Here is a 14,433-nt window from a genome sequence, read left to right as displayed (position 1 = left end):
AGAATGTTTCTCAAGTTCAACAACAACTTTGTGAGTTGTGTGGTGGAGATCATATTAATGGTCAATGTGTTATGCCGGAAATTACCCAAGAAGAAGTCAATTTTATTGGTCAAGGTAATCAATTTTGTCCAGATAATTATAAGCAAGGATGAAAACCTCACCCAAGTATGGGTCAAGGGCAAGTTGGGCAATTCAATAGACCACAACAACAATAGTGGCAACAACAACCCTCATTATACGAAAGAACTGCAAAGTTAGAAGAGACACTCCAACAGTTCATGCAACTATCTATCTCCACTCATAAAAGCACTGAAGCTGCCATAAGGAATTTGGAGATACAGGTTGGCCAACAGGCTAAAGAGTTGGAGGAGAAATCTGAAAATCAGTTTGGGACTAATACTGAAGTTAATCCTAAAGAGGAATGTAATGATATTGTGAGTATAAGGAGTAAGAGGTTGGATAAGAGAAAAAGTGAGAGAAAAGAAAAAGTTGAGTTGAGTAAAAAAGAAGAAGAAATTGAGGAGAGAAAAAGTGAGGTTGAGGGGAAGGAAAAGGAGAAAGAAGTGGGAGAGAGAAAAGAGAGAAAAATTGAGAAAGCTCTTCCTTACCCTAAAGAGTACTCTAGAAAGGAAAAAGAGAGACAACTAGGGTGTTTTAAAGAGATGTTCAAGAAATTGGGGATTAATATTCCATTGATTGAGGCATTGCACTAAATCCCTACTTATGCAAAAATGTTGAAGAAGTCCCTAAAAAAGAAGGAATATTTAGATGAGGGAATAATTGTAGTGTGATTTTTCAGAAGACACTTCCTCCTAAAGTCAAAGATCCAGGAAGTTTTACTATTCCTTGCACTATTGGAGATTGTGATGTAAGGAAAGCTCTAATTGATTTAGGGGCTAGCATAAATTTGATGCCCTTATCCGTGCTAAAGAAGATTGGTGGTCTTGAGGTCAAACCTTCAAAGATGGTGCTGCAAATGGCGGATAGATCTACCAAGAATCCCCAAAGTATAGTGGAGGATGTTGTGGTGCAAGTTGACAAACTTAAATTCCCAGTGGATTTTGTGGTGATGGAGATGGGGGAAGATTTGAAAATCCCTATCATTCTTGGAAGGCCATTCATGAAGATAGCTAAGGTTGTCATTAATGTAGATGATGGAGTTTTAATGCTTAAAGACCAAGATGAAGAAGTGATTTTCAATGTCTTTGATGATGAGCAGCCGATTCAAGAGAAGAAGAATAGCCCAAACGATACAGAGTTGTTAAGGACTAGTGTATCTAAAAACGCTGTTGACTCAGTCAAGGGAGGTAAGAATTTTTTCTTGTCATAGGAAAAGGAAGAGGAGAAAAAGATTACAGAGAGGATAGTCCACCAAGACTTGAAGTGCGAAGAGGAAGAATTCAAACCTGACAAACCAGTCAAGTATAGGAACATGTTATGGGTTGTGAAGGAGATTAAAGTAAATGGAGTGATTAAGATTGAAGCTCCATATTCTAGAAGAGTTAAGAAGGTGGATCGAAAGTTGGTGAAGATAAGTTGGTGTGATGAAAGCAAAAGAAACACCAACATCAAGGCTTTGAACTAAACATTATGGCATCAGGCTCGTGACGTTAAACAAGCGCTTGTTGGGAGGCAACCCAGTGTTTTTGAGAACTTTTATTTTTGTTTGATTTGATGTGTTTGTTATTTAGTTGCATTAGGGATGCTTGTGTGGATGTATGGCGTGCATCGAGAGTTAATTATTTTAAGTATGAGATGTTAAGCTTGAGTTGGAAAGTGGAAAGTGTGAAAGAGCAAAAATTTGAAAAATTAAGGGTTGAAACTAAGGGATCATACCTAAAAGAACTTAGGGAAAGCAAGAAAGGAGGGGAGAAAAACTCATGCACCACATTGAGCGCCCCTCATAAGGGTGCTGAGCGCCAGCGATGCTGTTTGGATTTTTGGGCTTTTAAAACTTAGCGTCATTAGGCCCAGTTGACTCTTTTAACCCTAAAGTGCACGATTTCTCCCTCATTTCTTACTCCCACACCTCAGCCACCAAAGAGCTTTGATTAGGGTTCTCTACTACTTCCCCCTTTCATCCCTTCACCATAAATCACCATTTCCACTACTCTTTGCTTCATTCCATCCACTAAGTTTGGGGTTCTTGGTGTGCTGTAGCTATTGTTCATAGAAGCCCTAAGTTTCCACAAGCCCTTTATGCACATTTTGAAAGATTTGAACTCCACTCAAGTAAGCATCTTGTACTTTGAATTTTTACTCTTGATAGCTTTGATTTTTGATGTCTATGCATGATGTGTTGGATCTGCTGAATAAATTGTTTCTGGATGGATTATGGATGATTATCGGACTGTGGCGAGTATGTGTGTGAAGTATTTGGCTAGCTAGGGCCATAAGGTGTTTTTTGGTGTGGCGCTAAGGGCCACTGATTGGTGCTCAACGCCGACACGACTGGTTTATAATGGTTGTGTTGTGTTTTCTGGTGATTTTGGTTGTGTGCAGGTGCCACTGAGGGCCTCCTGATTGGCCCTCAACGTTGAAAAAAAGATTTTGATGTTGATTGGTGTTGCTAATTTTTGAGGAGTTATGTTGAGAAGGTGAATTGTGAATTAAGATTATAGATGACTCATGAGTGGAATGCATTGTGTTTGATTATGGTTTAGATATGACTTCATCATCTGGAAAGCATATTAAGCACACAGCTGATAGAGGACAGAAGAGAAAAGAGCAGATATATTCCAACAAGTTCCTCTCACACATGCATGAGAGGCACTTTCAGACGGTGCATAATGATAACAGTTGAAAATACTGTTATCTATGAGGTAATTTTGACACTAAATGCACATTTTTCTACTTAGAAACTTGTTTGGAATCATGTTTTTGCTTTAGTTTTGTGAATAAGAGAGTTGAGGTTATACTTAATGATTTTATTACTAAATTTCCTTGATTTTGTAGGCTATTGGAACGATTTGAAATAAGAATTCAAGTACTAAATAGTTGGAATGCTGAAAAGTCAACCAGAGTGCAAAATTTTCGTCCCACACTGCACCCGGACGCCGCTCAAGGGCGCTTGAGCGCTAGATTCCCGCACCACACCCGGGCATCCTTCCAGGGCGCTTGAGCGCCCGACGGTGGTGCACACCGCCCGGGTGCCCCATTTAAGGCGCTCGAGCGCCAGTTCATGGGCTTGGACTTGTTTTATGTTATTTTATGTTCTATTTAAGGACTTGCACCTCCTAGGTTTTGTATCTTTTGATGGCTTGAGCACAAAAACACACTTTTCACCCCTTAGGGGTAGATTTTAGGGATGTGGCAGCTCTCCTTTTCCTTGAGGGTAGATTTGGGGATGTGACAGATCTCCTCTTCTCTTTCTAGGGTTTTTCTATCTCTTTCATTCTTTCATTCCATTGTAAACTCTATTTGTTGTTGGGGGATGATGTAACCTTGTGAACTCTCATGTATTTGAATTGATTCTCAATAACATATGTTTTTTCATTAATTGTTAGAGTAATTCATCTGTGCTTATGACATGCTTTGTTTAACTCATTCATAGCATGATGTATGAATTGCATGAGTGTCGGGAGGTTCCTTGCAATTTAGGTTCTTGTTGAATTCTTCCAAGAGTAATATTTCTCAGGGATGAGGGTATGAGTCTTGGTAGTCTTAAAGCTCTTGATCTTAACATTTAATTGTTAGGAATGCTAGGAATTGCATGAACTGATGATTAAGGACAAACTTATTCACCGAGGGATCGGGTTTAAGTGATTTAGTGAGTGACGTTAACATTAATGCATAAAGAAGAATTCTTATATACATGAGAATAAATTAGGTGAAATCTAAATCCCAACAACATATTCATCTCATATTATCAACTTCATCTATTCATTCTTGTGTTTAGCCTGAACTGACCAAATTGCTTTCATGTTTATTTTATTGCATTTGCATTCAAAAACCCCAAAAATATGTTCTTTAGTCTTAATTAGTTGAGTAATCACATAATTTTTAGTGTCGTGAGTCTCTTGGGATACGATACTTGAGATTACCATTTATATTACTTGTGTGATTTGGTACACTTGTCAATCCATCAACAAGTTTTTGGCGTCGTTGCCGAGGACTTGTGGTATAACTATTTTATTTATGTGATTCTTAACCGATTCGACTTTACTTGTAATTTTATCTTTTTATTTTTTTATCTTTTTTTTATCTTTTTATTTTTTTATCTTTATTTTTTTACCTTTTTATTTTTTTTATCTTTTTATTTTTATTTTTTTATCTTTTTATCTCTTTATCTTTTCATCTTTTTATCTTTTTATTTTTTTATTTTTTTATCTTTCTATCTCTTTATCTTTTTATATTTTTATATTTTCATCTTTTTATCTTTTTATTTTTTTATCTTTTTATTTTTTTTATCTTTTGATCTTTTTATCTTTCTATCTCTTTATCTTTTTATATTTTTATATTTTCATCTTTTTATCTTTTTATTTTTTTATCTTTTTATTTTTTTTTATCTTTTTATCTTTTTATCTCTTTATCTTGTTATTTTTTTATCTTTTTATTTTTATTTTTTATCTTTTCATCTTTTTATCTTTTTATTTTTTTTTATCTTTTTATTATTATTTTTTTATCTTTTTATCTTTCTATCTCTTTATCATTTTATATTTTTATTTTTTTTATGCTAATTGGGTGCTCTATTGTAGTGTTCTCTAGTGTCTGCAGGATAAAATCCGTAAATCTGTAATAAAAGGACAAGATGATGGACGAGTAGCTCCGAGAAGTGCCGAAGGTGCGATGCAACTGCTTCAAAGCTTCCTCCGACGAGTAAAACGCAACAGAACAAAAGAGAGAGTCTAGATCGAACGTGAAACAGAGAAGAACTCGATAGAAACCCTAGAAGAATAAGGAGACCTATTATGGACCGATTGATCGATGTAAATCAAAGTTTAATCGATGGAAAATCTTTTAATTGGTTCAAAATTGATTTTAATCGGCTAAAATCAAATAAAATGAAGAAAGATGAAGAACCCTAGGTTTAAGGTAAGAACCAAAGATCTAACCGGTGGAAATGGAGGAATTAGGGGTTCTGTGATGATGAACGCAACAAGAGTAAACGAAGTTGAAGGTAAGGTTCATTAATGAAGGAACTCGAGAGAGAATCCTCGAGGAGGCTGACGCGGGAGAGAATGGAGATGTGTTTTTTGGTTGAAGAAAGTGAAGTGTAAAAATGAGGATGCGGTGATGTGGTAAAAACGCTGAAGCTGGTAGGTGCACTGACGAAGCCACGAAGACGCTGACGCGTGGCTGAGGCTACAATGGATTGGTGAAAAAGTCAACAACGCGGAGGAGAGAAGTACCGTGGAATTCAAGGAAAATGAAAATGAATGTATGTGCATGGAAGGTGGCTAGAGGAAGTCCTAGGACTCTTTGGCCTATGACTTTCAAGAGAGAATAGTTTCTGTGATTCAAAAATTCAATTCTCATTCATCTTAAAAGTTCCATTACAAGAGAGGAGCTGGGTATTTATAGTAACCCATGCTCCTTGCAAGCTAAGCTACGTGTACAATGAAATGTAAAAATACAAAAAGAGAACACTAAGAGAGGTACGTGAAGCAGGATTCCATCATACCCTCTTTCTTAAAAAAAGATTTGTCCTCAAATCTCGCAATCGCCTTATGAAAAAAACTCCACATACTCTTGGGAGCATGGCCATCTTGGAGTGGCCTTATTCTTGTAGGTCTACTTTTCTTCCTCCTGGATCAAACACAAATCTTCAATACACATCAAATATATCTTCAATTAATATTGATCCAAGAAAGAAATTTTCTATAAAAACAAGAAAATAAGGACTTCTAATATTTTGTTTTGTAGTCTTTTGAATTTTTAGAAGTCCAAATTCATTTTTGTCTTGAGTTATTTGTTTTCTTAAAGATAACAATAACTCAAGATTTGAATTGCCATTTGAAAAAGTATGCATAGAATATAGAATGATAATTTGTTTAAAAAAGATTTAATAGTTGAAGAATAAACAATTATTGGAAAAGAAGTAAAGAATTGGAAACCTTCCCTTTTAGGTTCCATGGTCTTTGAAAGAATAGGATTTGTCATCAGTAACAATTTCTCCTTTTCTTTCTTCTCTCTTTCTTGCCTTTCTCTCTTTTCTTCTTCTCTTCTCTCTTTTTCTCTTCTCTCTTCTTCTTTTCTTTTCTTTTCTGTTCTTCTCTTCTTCTCTTTTTCTTCTCTCTCTCTTCTCTTCTTCTTTCCTTTCTTCCTCTTCTTTTCTCTCAATCTCTCTTTCTCTTTTCTTATTCTTGATCTCTTTAAGTCTTGCCCCAAATTCTAGTTCTCTACGAAGAAACCCATGATCATTTAGACTCTCAAGAAATATTTTTCCATCTTCAATACAATCTCTAATTAATTCTAGGTTTCTTTTAATGCTTGAAGGCACAAACTTTCTTCTCATGCAAGCTTTTAAATCATGCCAATCACGAATGGGAGACTTTCTACCTTTCCTAACATGATATTGTCTTTCATCCCACCACTCTCTTGCATGCTCTTCTAATTTAGAGAGATATATGCTAAGAACATAAGATTCACTCTCTCTATAAAACCAAGGATTTATTTTATCAATTTCTTTTCCCCAAGCTAGGTATGTTAATGCACCTATGTCTTTACCAAAGAATGGAAGATTCCTAACTTGATTAAACATTTCATCACAATTTTCTATCCAAGATGACCTAGACGACCTATAACAAGACATCTTTGTTTTTAAAAGTTTTCTTAATCTAAAGGGTTAAAAGCTTCCACTTAGACAAGTCCCAGGTAAGAGAGGTGAGTCATAAAAACTGCATAAGTACCAAATCTTTCCTTGCCAGAAATGTCTTATGTTACTAATTATTTGCCCCTTAAAATAAAATCACCTTTAGAAACAAAGTACACCACTAAAAAACAATCACATTCAAATACTAGACTCCTAATTACGGACTCTAATGTGGCAAGGCTTAGAGTTTAATCCCTTTTAGCCTAAATCACCTGTAAACGTGAACACAAATTTACACACAAATAAGAAAAGTTTTGCCAAGAGTTGAAAGAGCACCAAGAACTCTTCCAAAACACTTGGACTTTGAATGACCTTTTACAATGAAATTAAGAAATACTAACACAAGAGCCTATTACACATCAAATTGAAGAAAACAATTACAAAAGCAAACAATCCTATGCTACGGTCCTATTCATCCTACAGGAAAATCACGTGCCCAATCTGGCTTCTTGACAGCTTAGTCTTGGTTCAACTTTGTTGCTTCTGGAATCAATGCTTTTGAATTTCCTGGCCAGTATAATCCTACAATCACAAATCACAATTGGAATCAATGCACCTTATCTACTCACAAATAGCAAGAGGAAATTACACAGGATAAAAGATTCCTCCCTTTCTGTTGGATTGGTGCAGTTGGTGCAACAAAAGATCCTTGTTGCTCTCAATTAATGGTGGCAACTTATACTGCACAAACAATTCCAACTAAATCAGCAGATCAAACAATTCTAATCCTAACAATTGTAGGCCATACAAAACAATTTAAGCATATCAGAAGCAATTTGAGATAAAAAAAACTCCCTTCAGTTCAGATGGCTGCTAGTGTTTGCTCAAGCTATACTTATGCTCATTCTAAACTAATCTCAACTTCTATTGTACACCCTGCACTGGTTCATTTCTTAACACAAAATCAAATCCAAATCCAGCAAATACAAATAGGAATGAACATTAACCAGATTCAAATATATGGAATTCAATCCTTAGACCAACTGATTAAACAACCACCCCAAGGTAATCAAATCAATGGAGAAAGATTAACGTGATGCAATGTAGAAATTAGCAGTAAAAACAGTGTTGATGCAGAAATGAAGAAGCTCAAAACTAATTCAGAGCAACATTTGCAATTCGTGATGCATCTGCAAAGTTCCCATAGGTCTTATCAAATCAGAATCAACATTCACATTCAAAACAATTAATATACCAATGATTTCAATAAACAACTTATAATCTAAAATGAATGCAACAGAATGTAATAATCAGATTCAATGCAAGAAAACTTTCTCTCTTGGTCCAATGGGTTGCATTCCAACTTAATCAATCTCACTTTCCTGAACAAGTAAACAGTCAGCAACACAGTTAAGTAAAACTGATTCTCTCATACAAATGTACCAAGGAATTGGGCTAATTCAGCCTCACAAAACTCACAACACTCAAGGCTTCTCTTTAGAAATTTAAATTACACAAATGAAAGGTTTGGGAGGGAGATTCTCTTAGGAGTTCGAGGCTGGAGAGATTGTCAGACCACCACCACCTAAGATGCTACCAAGCACACAAACCTTCTTTCAAATTCTAGAAACCAAAGTGTAACAGCTTCTCAAACAAGAATGGCTAGGCTAAGGGAAAGTAATGGACAGTACAGGACAACCACCAACAATGTAAGCCCCAGATAATGAAATTGACAACACAACAGAGAAACTGAATCAAGATAAACTCTAGACTAGATTAATAAAGCAATTAAAAGCTTCAATTAGGAACAACTGGACAGATTTTACACGTAATGTAGACAAAACTAAGACAACCAACAATTGACAAACAAGAAACAAGCTTATTTAATAAAAGTAAGCACAACAAATAGATCCTAAGGAATAGAACTAGAACAGATTAGTAAAGCAAGAAAATGGACTTAAGTTGAACCAATTATGATTGAAGAAAGTTATTTCTGATTTTGGTAGAGATAGTTTACTGAAACAGTGAACACTATTGTGAATTACACCAGTTCTCTTTGCTTTTTTTTTTATCACAATTTGATAGCCAAATTTGAGTTGGATGACACTTTAGAACTTGCTATTTTCAATCATAGTTCGCAATAGATCACCTAATCAATTTTTTAACTTAATTAGATTTTTGCCAAAGGAAAGTGAAGATGGTTCAACTCAAAGAAAAATCCAAAGGAAAACAAGAGGCTAATCACTCTCAGCCACAGTTATAGTTTCTAATACCACTAGTTTAGGCTTCCTTGAGTGACCAAAAAATTATTCTCAATTGCAGAATTGATAGCAAAGTATGAAAACAGTGAATGCACACTATGGATCACAAACTCAGAAATTCAAACTAAGTTCAATCACTGTTGTAAACAATTTTAATGCAATTCTACATATTCATATACCTCAATAGATGCCAAAGAAACAAAGACAATACTGGAAAAAAATTGACTCAGAACTTGGCAAAGAATTTAAAACCAAGTATGAATGACACACAAACTTAAACATTAAAACAAACTTCAAAGAAAAACCAGTTTGGTGTAGCTGGCCCAAATCACAAATCTGCTGATTAATCAATGTTCAACCGAGCTAGGCTGAGCCTTTCATTGCTCACTTGGTATGCACTTGTTACTGATTAGGCAGAAACCAAGCAAAGTTATCATTAAACAGATTCAAGAACATGAGATTCATTATCTCTACCACTGAAATCTGCCACCAAGCTCATTTATGCAAATGTCATAGCTTATATATGGTGAACAAAACTTACTCAGTGCAGGAAACTCAAATAAATCACAAAACACAAGCATCAGCTAGTTAAACTCGAATTTAATTGACAATTAAAACAAAGCACAAGACTAGAACATGACAGAAATGTGATTTTCAAATTAAAAGACTCAAACCAAGACTTGCACCAAAATAAAATGAAATAATACTCAATATAATGACTCAAAGGCACAAAACCAGAAAGCTTAAACAAATAAATAACACTCAACTTGAAAACCTAAACGCAGAAATTGAGATCCAAGAATGAACAAACATATTTGAATCTCATACAGAGAAAATAAACTCAACAAACGCGAAATCAACACAAGACATCCAATAAAGATAATGTACAATGCGAAAATTGAAGAACAAACTGAGAATCAAGATAAAATCAAAATAAAAAAACTAGAAACAAAGACATAGACGCGAATCAAACTGAAACGATAATCGAAACAGAGATACTTGCCTTTGATGCATGCTCGACCTTGCTCTGAATACCAACTGATGGACGAGTAGCTCCGAGAAGTGCCGAAGGTGCGATGCAACTCCTTCGAAGCTTTCTCCGACGAGTAAAACACAACGGAACAAAAGAGAGAGTCTAGATCGAACGTGAAATAGAGAAGAACTCGATAGAAACCCTAGAAGAATAAGGAAACCTATTCTAGGATGATTGATCGGAGTAAATCAAAGTTTAATCGGTGGAAAAACTTTTAATCGGTTCAAAATTGATTTTAATCGGCTAAAATCAAATAAAATGAAGAAAGATGAAGAACCCTAGGTTTAAGGTAAGAACCAAAGATCTAACCGGTGGAAATGGAGGAATTAGGGGTTCTGTGATGATGAACGCAGTGAGACTAAACAAAGTTGAAGGTATGGTTCGCTGATGAAGGAACTCGAGAGAGAATCCTGGAGGAGGCTGACGCGTGAGAGAATGGAGATGTGTTTTGTGGTTGAAGAGAATGGAGGTGTGTGCACGGAAGGTGGCTAGAGGAAGTCCTAGGACTCTCTGGCCTATGACTTTCAAGAGAGAATAGTTTCTGTGATTCAGAAATTCAATTCTCATTCATCTCAAAATTTTCATTACAAGAGAGGAGTTGGGTATTTATAGTAACCCATGCTCCTTGCAAGCTAAGTTACGTATACAATGAAATGTAAGAATAAAAAAAGAGAACACTAAGAAAGGTACGTCAAGCAGGATTCCATCACAAGATCATCAAGAGAAGAAGGAGGAAGAAGGTCGCAGGGCGCGCTTGGGCGCCCCATTAAGGGCGCTTGAGCGCTAGTCTCAAGAGTCGTTCCACGCTTGGGTGCCTTATTAAGGGCGCTTGAGCGCCAGTCTTCAAGTGTCATTCTACGCTTGGGAGCCCCATTAAGGGCGCTTGAGCGCCAGTCTTCAAGTGCCATGTTCACCAAGACTTTGTGCATGAAGTGGTTAAAGATATCAAATAGAATGGAGTCATTGAGATTGAGGCTCCTTACTCAAGGAAGGAAAAGATGGTGAACTGGAAGATGTTGCAGATAAGTTGGTGTGATGAAAGCAAAAGGAACACCAACATCAAAGATCCAGATTGAGTTTAATGGTGTCAGGCTCGTGACGTTAAACAAACGCTTATTGGAAGGCAACCCAATTTCTGACTTTTTCTTTTAGATTTGAATTTGCTTTTGCAAGAATGACAGCATCTACTGATGGATGCTGGACAACATCTACTAAGGAATGCTAAGAGGATTCAGATAACAACATCTACTGATGGATGCTGCTACGATGAATGATATCCAATTTTTTTGCACTTTTCTTTTTAGTTGATTTAATTGTGTGGTTTTGATTGGATTTTTTTTCTTTATGTGTTTGAGTTTTTTTTAGGTTAAATGCTGCTTCTGATGGTAGTAATGATAGCATCTACTGATGGATGCTTCTACAACATCTACTGATGGATGTTGCTATGATGAGGATGATGAATGACAACATCTACTAATGGATGTTGTTATGGAAGAGGACAATGACTAGACATCTATTGATGGATGTTAGGTGATTAGGCATCTACTGATGGATGCCGATGAAGATGAGAAAGATTGGTGTCTACTGAGGGATACCAATGAAGATAAGAAATATTAGCATCTACTGATGGATACTATGTGATTAGACATCTACTGATGGATGTTACTGACAACATCTATTGATGGATGCTATGATGATGAAGATGGTATCAAGCTAGTGACGTTAAAGAAGCGCTTACTGGGAGGCAACCCAGCTTTCTAGACCTTTCTTTTTAATCAATTGTTTTGTCATTGTACTTTGCTTGAATGAACCACACTGCTTTGATTCAACTGTGTAGTGTTTTGTGATAAGTATTGCTTTGTGATATTCTATTGTATTGATTGATGTTGAGATGATGCATGATGTGCTGATATACAGGTGATGGCTCACAATGTATGAAACAGGTGCTTGAGGTAAAACTTGATTGAGATACTAAGCAGGGTGTTTTTCTGAATTTTGGGACTTGTGAGTTTACTTGTGTGAGATTTGGGCTTCAGAGTTTTTTTTTTTTTTTGTGAATAATTGCTATTACTTTGGAAGAATGATTTTGCCCAAAATAATTAAATGATTTTGACGCTGGTACCCATTTGAACTTGGGTCCTATCTTGTTAGTTGCATGAGGCAGTTCCTTAGGAATCCATTTGAATTTTCCTTTGGGGACTCCAACCTTTTTGTAATAGCAGTTTCTAACATTGTGACCAATGTTGTTGCAGTAAAAACAGACATTAGTAATAGGCTTACTAACATCAATAAACTTCTTTGAATTAATCCTATTACTCTTTGCTTTGTAGCCAATACCTTGTCTATTAATTGCTCTTCCAGAAGCTCTTAGCACAACATCTAAATTTTCTTTACCTTGTGTAAATTTTGCCAGTGTGCTAGTTAAGTAGTCAATTTTCTCAAGGTGTACTGGACAGTTACAACATTCTTTTTCAACAATTTGTATGTCAGTTTTAACTGTCTTTTGCAGATTTTAAAGCATTTTCAAGTTCTTTTTCAAGCTTTTCATTATCCTCTACTAGATTATCAATTCTATATTCATAGTCTCTTCTCTCAGAGGATAATCGGTTTACCTTATACTGGAGTCGCATGGCTTCTGCATGAATCTCTTGAAATGTATCCAACAACATGTAGTACTTGACCTCTATTGGTTCATTCTCAAATTTATCATCACTGTCATCATCAGAGTGTGCAAAGCCTGCCATGAAACATAAATTTAACTCCTCTTCAACACTACAATCATCATCACTTGAAGAGTCTCCATCACTGTTTTCCTAGGCTATGTATACTTTCCTTTGCTTTCTGCTCTTGTCCTAAGGATACTTGGTGATTTCTTTCTGCTTGTTCTTCAAGTCTGGACAGTCAGGCTTGATATGACCATCCTTTCCGCATTCATAACATTGTACAACATTGCTTCTTGAACTCTTCTTTCGTCCTCTTGAAAAGCTTGCATTGTTAGTCGTAGAATTTTTATTCTTCATGAATCTGTTAAATTTTCTCACCATCATATTCACGATTTCCTTTTCTGATACTTCTGCATCTGATTCAGCTTCAGATTCGGCCTTCTTGGAGGATTTCTTACTTGTGGCTTTGAGAGCAATCAATTTCTTTTCTTCAGTTTCTTCTTCTTCTTCTCTCAGCCTTCTGAGTTCTAATTCATGCTCTTGAGCTTGCCAAAAAGGGTTGCCATATTCATGTTAGTTAAATCTCTAGATTCTGATATAGTAGTTACTTTTGGCTGTCAGCTTCTGTTTAAACTCTTCAGGATTTTGATGTTAATCTCTTCTTTCTCAAAAATTTCCCGAGAGCCATTAGATGGTTGAAAATGTGTGTAAACCTCTTCTGCATATCATAGATGGTCTCCCCGGCCTTCATCATGAACAACTCATATTCCTGCACAAGAGAGTTCTTTCTAGCACGTTTTACCTCACCAGTACCTTCATGAGTCACTTCAAGAACTTCCCACATTTCTTTGGCAGTCTTGCATTGGGAAATCCTGAATAAATCATCCATAGTTAGTGCAGAAGCAATTACATTCCTAGCCTTAACATCATACTGCGCTCTACGGTTCTCATCCTCAGTCTACTCTGAAAAGTTTTTCAAAACAATTTTTCCATTCACAATTTGAGTGAGCTCATATGGAGCGTTCAGCAAATAGTGGTGGTCTATTTGTGGATGCACCTTCACCAAAGGTTTGAAAATTGAAAGTCATTTTCCAGGATCAATCGATTAAACGGAAATAGTAATCGATTAGTTTTTCAAATATTTTATGAAAACTAGCTCTGGTGCCAATTGTTAAAATAGAATGGCTCAATTTCTCACACCAAAAGGGGGGTGAATTTGTGAAGTGTAAAAAACAAAAGCTTTTAAAATCTTTTTCACAAAAATTGATGCCTTTATACTTTTCTTGAATTGCACGGTAAAAGATTTTTAATGCAGCGAAAACTTAATCTAATAAGTACAAAAGGTAATCAATTGAATAAAAGAGAGTAGAGATCAGAAAATTCAAACATTGAGTTTTTATACTAGCTCGGCCAAGCCTACATCCAGTGTCCTTCCAACCACAGGAAGCCAATGCACTATAAAGATCAAGGTTCTTACAACAAGGTTTTTATAGAGACCTCACGTCAAAAATTAAAAACACCTCTCTAGCCCTCTAATCTAATATAGGCAGTCAACAACAAGACCAGCAGCAAGAATCCTTTCTTCTGCCGTCTAACCCCTTTGAGGAACCCTCAAAGTCAAGAACACACACGTTCTTCTTCCTGTAGTCACAATAGGAAACTCAAACCAATCTTCACAAGATTGCAGAATCTGATCACGCAATAACACCCAAATGTGCAGAT

Source organism: Vigna angularis, chromosome 2, assembly GCF_016808095.1.
Source record: "Vigna angularis cultivar LongXiaoDou No.4 chromosome 2, ASM1680809v1, whole genome shotgun sequence".
In the NCBI taxonomy this organism is placed as follows: domain Eukaryota; kingdom Viridiplantae; phylum Streptophyta; class Magnoliopsida; order Fabales; family Fabaceae; genus Vigna; species Vigna angularis.
This window is presented reverse-complemented; position numbering follows the sequence as displayed.